This window comes from Trichosurus vulpecula, chromosome 6 (assembly GCF_011100635.1).
Source record: "Trichosurus vulpecula isolate mTriVul1 chromosome 6, mTriVul1.pri, whole genome shotgun sequence".
NCBI classification, from domain to species: Eukaryota; Metazoa; Chordata; class Mammalia; order Diprotodontia; family Phalangeridae; genus Trichosurus; species Trichosurus vulpecula.
Window position 1 is genome coordinate 92,775,456 of NC_050578.1, and position 12,949 is coordinate 92,788,404.

The following is a 12,949-nucleotide window of genomic DNA, read 5'->3' on the forward strand; positions in this document are numbered from 1 at the left end:
CCCAGATCTATGAACAACCCACTAAGAATATTGCAGAATTCCAGGTTGTAGAAGACTGATCAAAATGCAGAAGTCCTGTTGGAAAAAGATTAGGAATAGCAAGAACCTGCCATAAGCCATTTTTATGTATGAAACTATAAGTGGTAGAAGAAGCACAGAAATGTATATGCAATTTGGAAAAGAATTGCTCCATTAGGCTGACTTGTGAACCCATTAGTTTGTCTCGATTTTATGCTGTGAAGCTGCCACACTAACAGTACTGCCTAAAATTCAATTACTTTAAACATGGAAAATGACTTCACACTGAGCTGTCAGTGGGTTGCCTTTATGGAATAAGGGATTTTTAAAAATATTATAAAATCAACTTGGGCAGTTGAGAAGGAAGCCTGGCATAGTGAATTAAGTAAGAGTGGCTTGGGAGTCATAAGGACCTGGGTTCAAGTCATGCCTCTGATAAGTTGTGGCTCTGTGAACTTGGTCAAATTAATCAGTTAATCAAGTTAGTCTATTAAGTTTCTACTACATTCCAGGCACTGTGCTAAGCACTGGAATTACAAGGAAAAGCCAAAAATAAAAACAGTCCCTGCTTTCAAGGAGTTCACAGTCTATTTTTACTTTTAAGTGCCCAGTCAACTCTCTTAGACTATTGGTCTCCAAAGTATAATCCTGAAGAGGATGCATTGAGGATCATGGCAGTACCTGCAGGAGAACTATGGCCTGATCTGCAGCGGATATGTGATCAACCAACTAGAAACTGGAAAGACAGGTCACTTGCCAAAATAGCCAATCATAGGGCTTGTCACAACCACGCCTACCCCTGTTTCCATAAATTCTTCCATTCAGCCTCTTCCCTAAGCTATGAGAGCTGCATAGGGTTTACATACATCAGGGCAGTGATAAGCTAAATGAGCCTCTAAACACCGCTGCTGAGCAGGGGTTATTGGGAAAGTTGTGCCCCAGATCCTTCCTGGTTACCTCTTGGCTGCAGCAAGCACCTCAGAAGGTAGGCTTTATGCTTAGGGGCAGAAACCAAGGGAATAACACCATCTCTTCCCCTCTTTGCTTTTGATTTTGGGAGGACTGCAGTAAGTCACACAGGATAAACAGAAATAGATGATTGTAATCTGAATGGCAGATCTCATTACATTTTCTTTTCCCCCAAAGCCATCCCTTTTACAAACTTTTCTATTCCTGTCATCTGCATAATATATATATATATATGCATACATATACATATATTTGCATATACCCATACATGTAATTCCTCCTCTTGAACCACAAGCCTCCTTGAGGGCAGAGAATGGGTAATTTTCCAGCTTTGTAAATAGGCTCTTAATGAATATATGATGAATTGAATTTATAGAATAGAATGTGCCAGAGACTCTAAAATTTTTCAAAATGCAAAGCAGCGAGGTGACTTAGTAGATAGAGTGCTGAGCCTAGAGTTGGGAAAATTCACTTCCTGACTTCAAATGTGGCCTCAGACACTTACTAGCTGTGTTACCCTGGGCAAGTCATTTAACCCTGTTTGCCCCAATTTTCTCATTTCTAAAATGAGCTGGAGAAGGACATGGCAAACCATACCAGTATCTTTGCCAAGAAAACCTCTTATGGGATCAGGAGGAGTTGAACATGACTGGAAAACAACTGAACAACAACCAAAACAACAAAAACAGCCAATTATCAACATAGAGTAACGGTGTTTTATTCATTTACATGTTATTTTTTATTATATATATATACATATAAATAGATTTTCTGTTTATTTTCCTACATTTAGGATACCTCTTAAAATGATAGACTCTGGCTTAGAGCCAGAAAGAGAGATCTGTTATTCCTACCCTTTTATTTTTCCAGATTAGGAAACTGAGTTCCAGAGAGGTTAAATGTATTATGAGCACATAGTTTTCTATTTTACGCCTAGCCTATCATTAATGATCAAAAAATTCATCATATAAGGTTGTCTTCTTGTTACGTCTTTCAAGGTATCTTGAGTGATTTTCTTTTCTGGACTGGTGACATGACGTTTGAAGAAAACCTTTGAGGCAGTATTTTGCCTTACCAGATTAAACGCCTTCTTATAATCAAAGAACAATAAGCAAAGTGGAATCCTGTATTATCCACATTTTTAATCAGTTGCATATGATGGTAACTATGGAATCTGCTGCAGATTATTGCTTGTAGAAGTCTTTGTGTTTCCTACTTCACTGAAAGATGCTCTCAATATGTGTGTAGATGAATTCTCATTGAAACTTTATTTTTTTTGCTTTTTTGGGGGGGCAGGGCAATTGGGGTTAAGTGACTTGCCCAAGGTCACACAGCTAGTCAAGTATCTGAGGCGGGATTTGAACTCAGGTCCTCCTGATTCCAGGGCTGGTGCTCTACTAACTGTGCCACCTAGGTGCTCCCAAACTTTATATCAATATAAAAGTAGGCATATAGCAATTAATAAGATGTGAAGATTTTTCAACCTCTTTGGCAACTATTTTTCACATATCTTATGAATCAGTCCCTCAGCACCTTCACAATTTTGCCATTTCTAGCAAGAATTTCCTCATTACTCACTTGGTCTAGTCCCCAGTAGATTATGGGCTTCTCAAGTTCAGGGATTGTCTTTTGTCTTTCTTTTTTATGCCCAGTGTTTAAACTAGTGCCTAGCACATAGTAGGTATTTGATAAATGTTTATTGACTGATTGACTGAATTCAACTGCTTTTCATGACTGTGTTCTCTTAAATACTATTTCTACCTTGTATGTAAGCACATCTGAAACTATGATGTTGGATTCCAAGTGTGGTGTTTCTACAATCTTTTGTGATGAAAAACATTTGTTATAAAAATCCTTGTAGATTGTTTCCCTTTTGTGCCACTTGTCCTTCCATTTTCATCCTTTAAATATCATTGGGATGACTTTGCTTAGTTGGATCTCTCATCAAGGTTTCTTTAACCTGGTTTTATCTTCCATTGTTTCTGTTTCCTGTCTGTTTATAGTTTTCATCATCCTTCTCCAAGATTTTATGAATGAGCTTTTATTTCTTAATTCTAAACTTGTGTTGTTTTTGGTTGCCACGTTTTTCTGCTTCACAAGGAATCCAAGTATTTGTTGAATAGGCTTTTTAAAGATTCCTTTGGTCCCCTTATTATAGCAATTGATCTATATCAATTAAAATTACATGTGAAATTAGTATGTGCCTGTTCTTTCATCCATATCCCATCTTTCATAATCAATAACTAATTTAAATAGTTTAGGATGGAGATTTTAATTGAATGCTTGATCTTTTTCTCATTTTGTACTTTCTTCTAGCTTTGTGCTAATTTTGATCTTATCTGTAACAAGCCAATGGTCTGACTGTGTAATTCAGCTGAATCAGGAATGACTCCTGCATTAGAAATGAGATATTTCCTGTCTGTTAAAATATATAGTCAATATGGGGTTTTGTGATGTTATTATGTACTAGCCATGTCTAACACCTATTTCTTTTCTTAAAAGAAGTATTGATACGTAGATGTGAGGCTTCTGTACAGTCTACAAATCTTTGGCCTTTCTCATTCCTTCTTCTTGATTCATATTTTCTAATATCTTTTTCACCATACTCACTATGACCATATTTAGATTGGAGTCACCAAATATCAAATTATATGCTGATTTATTTTGGCGAGTATCATTGAATTTTCCATAGTTTTTCTATCATGTCATCTCTTGCAATAGAAACTACAATTATTTTCATTGTTATTCAGTTGTTTCAGTCATATCCAATTCTTTGTGATCCTATTTGGGATTTTCTTGGCAAAGATACTACGGTGGTTTGCCATTTCCTTCTCCAGCTCATTTTACAGATGAGGAAACTGCGGCAAAAAGAGTTAGGTGTCCTACAGCTAGTAAGTACTGGGGCCAGATTTGGACTCAGATCTTCTTGACTCCAGGCCCAACATTCTATCCACCACACCACCTAACTGGCCATTTTCCTTGTAGTCTTTTGCAAATATTTATCATGAACACTGCAACATGAGATGACCAGATGCCTCATGGAAATGGTGTATCTTACTTCCATTCAGTGCATGATACAACTTTGCCAACTCCTTTATTTTCTGCTCCAAGGAGAAAATGAGCCATTCTTTCATTTAGATGCAACTTCCTTCTTTATTATCATACCAGATTCTCTCATCTTCTACTCCTTATATAAATTGCTGGTAACACTGGTCCAGAAAAGGCAGTTTTCAGATTCATTTCAGATTCAATTGATTCATTGCAATAAGCCTTTATTGTGTGCCACTTATGTGCAAAGCACCATGCTAAGTGTTAAGGGAGATACAAAGATAAATGCCATGGCTCCTATGCTCAAGGAGTTATAATCTAGCAGGGGAAATATATATATATATAAACTATAATGCCAGTTAAAACATCATAACCTCATAGAAGAAGAGGGCATGTAGGAGATAAGGCTAAAAGATAGCTTGTGAAGACATTGCCAAGTTAGTCAGGAAGTTTGGACTCTATTTGTCAACAGTGGGGAGCCATTGAAGGGTTATGAGCTGTAACATGATCAAAGCTAAGTCTTATTAGGAAAATACATCTCACCTAGCTGTACAGGTTGGACTGGACGAAGGGAGACACTGTTAGAAGACAAATTTATTATAAGTAAAAAGGTAAGAGGTAATAAGGGCCTGGAGTTTGAGAAATATAGTTCAGGTTCATTTTTTTTAAAGCTGGAAGGGACCTTAGTGGTCCCTTGAGTCTGACTTCCCCATTTTACAGATGAGGAAACTGAGGCCTCTTGGCAGCTCATCTAAAGTAGGGAGTAAAAGATGACTTTGTGGTTTTAGACCTGCTTTACTGGGGAAATTATGGTGCCATCAACAGGAACAGGGAAGTTTAGGAAGCATAAGAGACCTGGGGGAAAGGTAATCACTTGATCAAATAAAGGAACTGGCAGAGTTGTTTTTAACATGTGCCCAAATTTTTGTATGTGAACTTGAGGTATCAGTAGGACATTCTGAGGGAAGATGTCTATATTAGGAAGGCAGAATTTATGATTTCAAAGAGAATCTCATATGTGCCTAAAAGGTCTGGAACCGCAGGATATAAGAAATTCTCTAGGCAGAAGGCAGGAGAACTAAAGCATGTATTTACACTCCACAATAACAAGCCCACAAACCAGCGTCCCCATTTTGATATTTTCATCAAAAGCTTCCAGGCCCAATAAGTCCGCCTTACAAGGGTAATCAGAAGGCCACAGAGAAGCGAGATGGTATAAGGCAAAATCGTATACATGCTTCCCCTCTACGGTAAGAAGATTACCCACTAGCCTCTAGTCAGCTCTGCTACTGGCAGCTCAGCTTCGGCTGTAGGTGTCTCTGGCTCCAACCGGAAAAGGAAAGGAGGATCTTCAAGCTGTCCTCTCCCCTCTTATAGAGTTTTTGACATCATCAAGCGCCGCCTGAACGACCAGGGCCGATTGGTTCTTGACTTGGCCCCTCCCCCAGCGTAGACCACGTTAACACACCTCCCCTCAGCCAGCGCCACGACTCATCACACAGGAAGCTCTGGTCCTGCCCCAGAAGAGCAAGCCCCAGTGTCCAGGGAAGCTCAACGAGGCGAGCTGAGTCATTCAAAGAAAACAAAGTCCATTCTGGCTACAATGTCCAGTAAGCAATTGCAAATATAGGTCAGGAGCTCAGGAGAAAGTTAAAGCTAGATATAAGGATTTAGGAACATCTGCATAGAAAGATGATAACTGATTCTCTGGAAGAGGATGGGATTGGCAAAGGAGATACTATGGAGAAAGCACAGAAGAAGGTTAAAGACAGAGCCTTATAGGCTGCCGATATTTAAGGAACTAAGGGACGTAACAAGGGAAATCCAAGAAAAGAGAAAGAAAGATAATAAAAATCAAGAAAGATAATAAAATCAGAGTGATGATAAAACCAGAAAAGAATTTCAAGAAGTAAGGACTTCTCAGCAGAATTATATACTGCACAGAAGTCATAGAGGAAGAAACTGAGAAAATATCATGGGGTTTGGCAAGTAGACGGTTCCTGATAACCTTCATGAGAGCACTTTCAGTAGGGTAGTAGATAAAAATGCACTTTAGAATGTGCTGAACATAGTAATTTATATCTGCCTGAAACTTTGATCTAAGCAGGGCACATCTAGCAACAGCGATGAATTCCTAGAGTTAACCAATGAAATTTGCTTCCTAGGTTGACTTAGTTCATCAGTACATGTGTTTAAGACAGGAAATGCAGATGGAAAATGAGATGCACCCAAAATTTAATGTAAGGAAGAGAGCAGGCTGAATTGCCTTTAGGAAACTGTATGGTGCATTTCATAATCCCAAACTGTTTTCTGGCATAAAGACCCTTCTTTATACACAAACATAGATCAAATAATGTTGTATGAATGAGAAGCTTAGCACACCACAATTTGCACGGAATTAAAGTTGTAGTTGACCCAAAGGATAATAGAAAGATGCATGGTGGGTGCATGCAGCCCATAGCAAACAACCTTTGATGAGCTAGTGTTCAAAAAATTGTAATAAGTGATATCATAAAGGAAATTATCAGAAACGGAGGTGACTAATGGAAAGAATGGGAGCCAGCAAGATATACACAGCCCAAGGGCTCTACCAGCGCCCAAAAAATATAAAAAGAGCTGGAAGAAAGCCTTTGGTACATTGGTTGAATTCTCTGCAGAAGATATTTGGAAGGACATGGAGAAGAATTTTACAGGATGAGAAGGCAGAGATCTGTTGGGATCTCTTGGTTAATTGGTTGTTTTCCTACGTTCTCAAAGAGGAACAAAATGACACCATTATGTTGGAGTCAAGTTACAGTGTATCCAACTGTGGCTGATCAGACCAATGTGAGCTCAGAAGGCTCTAGCACAGGTCAGGCATAAATAGTCCAAATGAAATGGGATCTCTGCCAGCAAGATGAATATTCCTGTTGATGAGATCACAGATCTATTGAAGCATTAAAGAGAAAACCACTAAAAAGGAGTCTCCTACTTACAGTATTTTCATATAGCACAATATAAAACAAACATCTCTTTAGCACCTACTATACACAGTACTGTGCCATAGGGATATGTAAAGTTTGTAATAATCATTCACCTTTATATGGCTTTATTCTTTGCAAAGTTCTTTACATGCATTATCTCATATTTAGATAAGAAACCTTCTCTGCCCTTAAGAATTTATGTTGTGCCCTTTCCACTCTGCCCCGAAAAGGGTTCCATGCTGTGTTGTTCTTGGTTTCCATCGTAACTTTAAAGGGAAGCTTTCACAATGTCCGGAGCCCTGGATGTCTTGCACATGAAGGAGGAGGATGTCCTTAAATTCCTTGCTGAATTTGGGTGGCACCAATTTGGACTTCCAGATGGAACAGTATATCTACAAAAGAAAGAGTGATGGCATCTACATCATTAACCTGAAGAGAACTTGGGAAAAGCTTCTGTTGGCAGCTTGTGCCATTGTTGCCACTAAAAACCCAGCTGATGTTAGTGTCATCTCATCCAGGAACACTGGCCAGCGAGCTGTTCTGAAATTTGCGGCTGCCACTGGCTCCACACCTATTGCTGGATGTTTCACACCGGGCACCTTCACTAACCAGATCCAGGCAGCTTTCAGGGAGCCTCGCCTCTTGGGTGGTCACTGATCCTCAGGCAGATCACCAGCCTCTGACTGAAGCATCGCATGTTAACCTCCCAACCATTGCACTGTGCAACACAGCCTCTCCACTTCGCTATGTGGATATTGCCATTCCATGTAACAACAAGTGGGCTCACTCAGTGGATCTGATATGGTGGATGCTGGCCCATGAAGTCCTGCTTATGCATGGTACCATCTCTCATGAACACCTGTGGGAGGTTATGCCTGATCTTTACTTCTGCAGGGATCCAGAGGAGATTGAAAAGGAAGAGCCGGCCGCAGCTGAGAAGTCAGTGATAAAGTAAGAGTTTTAGGGTAAATAGACTGCATCTGCCCCAGAATTCACTGCTACTCAACTGGAAGTGGCGAATTGGTCTGAGGGAGTACAGGTGCCATCTGTGCCCATTCAGCAGTTCCCCACCGAAGACTGAAGTGCTCAGCCAGTTACTGAGGACTGGTCTTCGGCTCCTACTGCTCAGGCCACTGAGTGGGTAGGAACTACCACAGAGTGGTCTTAAGTTTTGCCCCAGATGCTCTAATAGCGTTGGAAAAATGCTGATGGAAAATAAACATTGGTTTCTTACAAAAAAAAAAGAAGTTATGTTGTGATGGGGAGATAAGATACCAATATATCTCTATTATACAATATTATATAATAAAAATTTGTTTTATTTTGAACAATGTTTTATGTGAAGCTTGACAGGGAAAGGTAGGTCATTATCAACTTGGGCAAGGGGAAATCATGGAAGGATTCCTGGAGAAAATGGGATTTAAGATGAATAGTAACAATAATTGACTTTTATATGGCACTCTTATATTTACAAAGCACTTTCTAGCTCATTTTTTTCAGCCAAACTCTGGCCCTATAAGCTGCTGAAGAGGAAAGTTAGCTACTCCCTCTTGGATGGCCTCCTCTGTTGGATGGATAGAGTCACTCTCTCATGTAAGAAGGCTAATCCACAGCTCTTTTTGTGGTGGCCAAGAACTGGAAATTGAGGGAATGCCCATCCATTGGGGAATGGCTGAACAAGTCGTGGCATATGAATGTAATGGAATACTATTCTTCCATAAGAAATAATGAGCAGGCAGATTTCAGAAAAACCTGGGAAGACTTACATGAACTGATGCTGAGTGAAGTGAGCAGAACCAGGGGAACATTGTACAAGCTAACAGCAACATTGTGAGATGACCAACTTTGATAGACTTGGCTCTTCTCAGCAATGCAAGGACCTAAGGCAACTCCAAAAGACTCATGATGGAAAATGCTATCCACATCCGAAAAAAGAACTGTGGAGTCTGAATACAGATCAAAGCATACTATTTGGTCTCTCTCTCTCTTTTTTTTGTTTCTTCTTTCTTGTGGTTCTTCCCATTGCTTCTAATTCTTCTTTACAACATGACTAATGTGAAAATATATTTAATATGAATGCATACGTAGAGCCTATATCAGATTGCATGCTATCTTGGGGAGGTTGGAGGTGAGGGAAGGGGAGAAAATTTAAAACTCAGTATCTTATGAAAGTGAATGTTGAAAACTAAAAATAAATTAGTTATTTTTTCTTAAAAAAAGAAGGTTAATCCAGTAGTCTAGTAAAGTGGGAATGAAGACCTTTACAGAGCAATGGCAGTAGGAATAGGAATTAGGGAAAATATGCAAGAGATATTATGGAGATGGAATCAAGAGAATGTAGCAATTAATTTAATATGAGAGATAAGAGAGGGAAGAATAAAAAGTAACACCAAGATTATAAATAAGGGAGATCAGTGAATAGGGGTAGAACAGAGATAATTAGCAAAGTCAAAAGGAAGTAAATTTCTGGTGAGGAAAAAATGACCCTAATTTCGGATAATGCATCAACAAATATTCATTGAGCATCTACTATGTGCCAGGCAATATTGGTTGATTTTGAGTTTATCAGACATTTAAAGCATATGGGCTGTGGGCATCTGGGGTTCAGGAGAAAGACTGAAATTGGAGGCACTATAGATATGGTAGTCATTTGCATGGTGAGAATAATTGAATATGAATAAGATTATCACCAAAGGGAATTATAGGATGAGAAGCCAGCAAAAGAGAGAGAAGTAGCAATAAGGAGGTTAGGAGAAGAAGCAAGAAAGAAGTTGATGGAAGAAAGTACAAAAAGGATGAGAAGAAAGTTACCTTTGTGTGTGTCATTATTGTGAGGGTTTCTGGTAGTTTTGCTCCTTCAGGATATTTCAATTGCACCCTTTCTTTCTTCCTTCCTTCCTTCCTTCCTTCCTTCCTCCCCGCCCCCCCCCCCAATCTCTCTCTCTTTCTTTTTGTTGCTGGAAGCCAGGATAATTTTTTAAAAAACAGGCTTGCTTGTGACTTCTCATTCCTCCATCTTCTTTAAAGCCCTTCTCCTTCCATTCCCTCTCCCTTTCCCTTCATCTTCCCCATGGTTGAAGCTATCAGAGGTGAATAAGTGTACACTGACCCCCCAGGAGGGAAGCACTTTACCTTTGACACCTGCTGTGTGTGATCCTAGTCCATTTCACTCACAGCAAGTGATAGATGATAAGGGCTCTTTTTTTTTTGAAGCCTCCCTGTATACCTGGCATTTCAGTCCCAGTTGCCAGCAATTATCTCAGAAAAGGTAGAAATCTATTAAAAGGTCTCTTCTCACCACAGTTACTGCCTTTTAGAAAAGGGCAGTCCAAAGTAGATGTGTGCTGTGAAAAGTTTGCAAGCAGTGGAAGAGAAAGGGAATCCATTCCCTCCAGAGCAAAGAACTAAAAGATGCATTTAAGGACTGTCAGGGTGGTTTTTGGTGGTTTTTTTTTTCATATAATCCAGGCATTTATCAGCAGTTTTATAAAGAGAACCATTTCCAGAAACAACAAAAGTACAGGGTAGACAGTCATTTGAAAGAATTCACTGGAATAAACAAATGAATGGTTCTAATTTTCCTATTTGGTGGCTCAATGTTAGACGAGATGAGAGGTAATTGGAGTTAAGAAGGCCTAGCTTCTAATCCTGCCTCCTGGCTTTGCGACCCCAAGCAAGTCAACTTTTCTGAAGTTAGTTCTTCATCTGGGATAAATGATGGAGTTGTACTAGATGGCCTCCTTGGCCCCGTCCAGCTCTAAATTTAAGAATTTACAACCCTTGTTGTCCCAAAGCAGGAAATTCAGAGGGTGAGGTGGCTTTTGACTTGCTAGCTTCCTGAACAAAAGGGTGGCTTGCTGTAGCAGAGACCCATAGGTCAGCATGAAGCCAAACTGGAGCTCTCCCTAGGGATCCAGAGTAGGCCCAGAAAATCTTCTTGCTCCAAGATCTCTGGACCTTTAAATTATAATGCTTGGGGCCCAGGAATTGCATTTCAGCTAGGATCAGTGGGACTACTTTAAGAGCATTAAACAGCTTTCCAGCAGAGAGTCAGAAAGTGGCAGATTAAAGCAGGTGCCAACGTGCTATAGTTTGATAGAAGGTGAACTCCTTGAGGGCAGAATCCATTTTATTTTCCTCTTTGTACCCCAGGCACCTTGCACCTGGCACACAGTAGGTGTTTAATAAATGCTTTTTGATTAAATGCTGATTACTGCCAAGCATCCTTCTCTAGGGATGAAAACTTGTGAATAAGTTCAGCTGGTACAATAGCAGCTCCAGGTTATATAGATTTTTATTATTATCACCTATTTCTGATGTGTAAGCTCTGAAGGAGGGCAAACCACTACTCCAAACTACCCCACATGAGGAACGGACACCCACAACTACACAAGGGAAAAAAGGTGAAGGACCAAACCCCACGGACAAGAGAACTGCACCATTGCTCTCAGAGTCCACTAGTCTTGCCCATGCATTCACTCCAGGCATTTCGACCACTCTCTCCTTCCCACCACACACCAGCAGGTTCTAACCAAGAGATGCCGGTTCTCTCCACTATGTGAGGGGTGGCTAGGTGGCACAGTGGATGGAGTACTGGGCTGGGAACCAGGAAGACTCTTCTGACTGAATTCAAATCTGGTCTCAGACATTAACTGTCTGTGTGACCCTGGGCAAGTCACTTAACCCTATTTGCCTCAGTTTCTCATCTGCAAAATAAGAAGGAAACTCCAATATCGTTGCCAACAAAGCTCCAAACAGGGTCATGTAAAGTCCACTTTGTGACTCTAATGATCCAAATAGAAGTATAATCAGTTACTGTTCACTGTTCAAGGAAGCAGTAGTGGCGTGAAAATATTCCACAGAAATATTCTAAGTACAAGAGAAGGCAGTGATACCTCCATTTATCCTGACACCTGGGATCCTTGGGGTCTTGGAATTACCTTTCCAATACTGGAAAAATGTGGCTTAGGGAATCAAAGGATTTTAGATTTAGAACTGGAAGGGACCATGGAAGTCATCGAGTCCAACCCCCATTTTACATGTAAAGAAACCGAGTCCCAGAATGGTGAAGTGATGACCAAAGTCTCAAAAGTGGTTGATAACAGAGCAAGGATTTGAACCCAGGACTTTTGACTCAAAATCAAATGCCAGCTGCCACTGACCCAAACTCCTGACATTCAGTCAGAACCCACAGTAGTCTCAGGAATCCCAGAAGTTGAACACAGTTCTATGCATTATATTCTGTTCCCTCTCAGTATCAGATAACCTTGAGACATCCTTCAGTCCTGAACTCCGTGATTCTTAAATCTAACATTGATAACTTCCCTGTGGTCTTGTGTCAGGGCAGAAGCCTTGCTTTGGTAAACATGAATTTGAAAAAGCAACCCCCCAACCCACAATTAAAAAAAAAAGGAAGGGAGAAAAGTCATTTGAAAAGCCTGAAAAATGCACTTGATTCAACTGAATGGAAGTTGTACGTTACATAAACAGTATTATGAAAATGAAAATTTTTTTTCTGAACCAGTAAAACACCACCCCTGCTGACAACATAATTAGGGAATTAAGTATTCAAAAAATTATGCCAGAAAAGCTTTTTGGAGCCAAGGAAAGAGCAATAAAAAAAAATCTCCTAAAATGTGCTGTTTCCTAACTGGTTTTAGACACTGTCTCTCTCTAACATAATCACCATCCTAAGTACACCATCTCACCACCTGTTGCCTGAACTCTTTTAAAACCCCAGTTAGACTCTTGGTTTCTAGTTTATTTTTCCAATCTGTTGTTTACCCAGGTGCCCAAATAATCTTCCTAAAGCCCAAGTTCACTGTGCCATCTCCCTGCTCAAGAACCTTCTATGACTCCCTATTGCCTCTCTGAAAAATACAACCTCCTCTGTTTGACGTGTCTTTCACAGTCTGACTTCAGCCTTCAGGTCCAGGCTTATTGAACATTAT

General features: G+C 40.0%; 1 pseudogene; it reads left to right on the forward strand.

The window, feature by feature from the left end:
• Nucleotides 1-7,285: 7,285 nt before the first annotated feature.
• Nucleotides 7,286-8,184, forward strand: LOC118852990 (annotated as a pseudogene).
• Nucleotides 8,185-12,949: the final 4,765 nt, after the last annotated feature.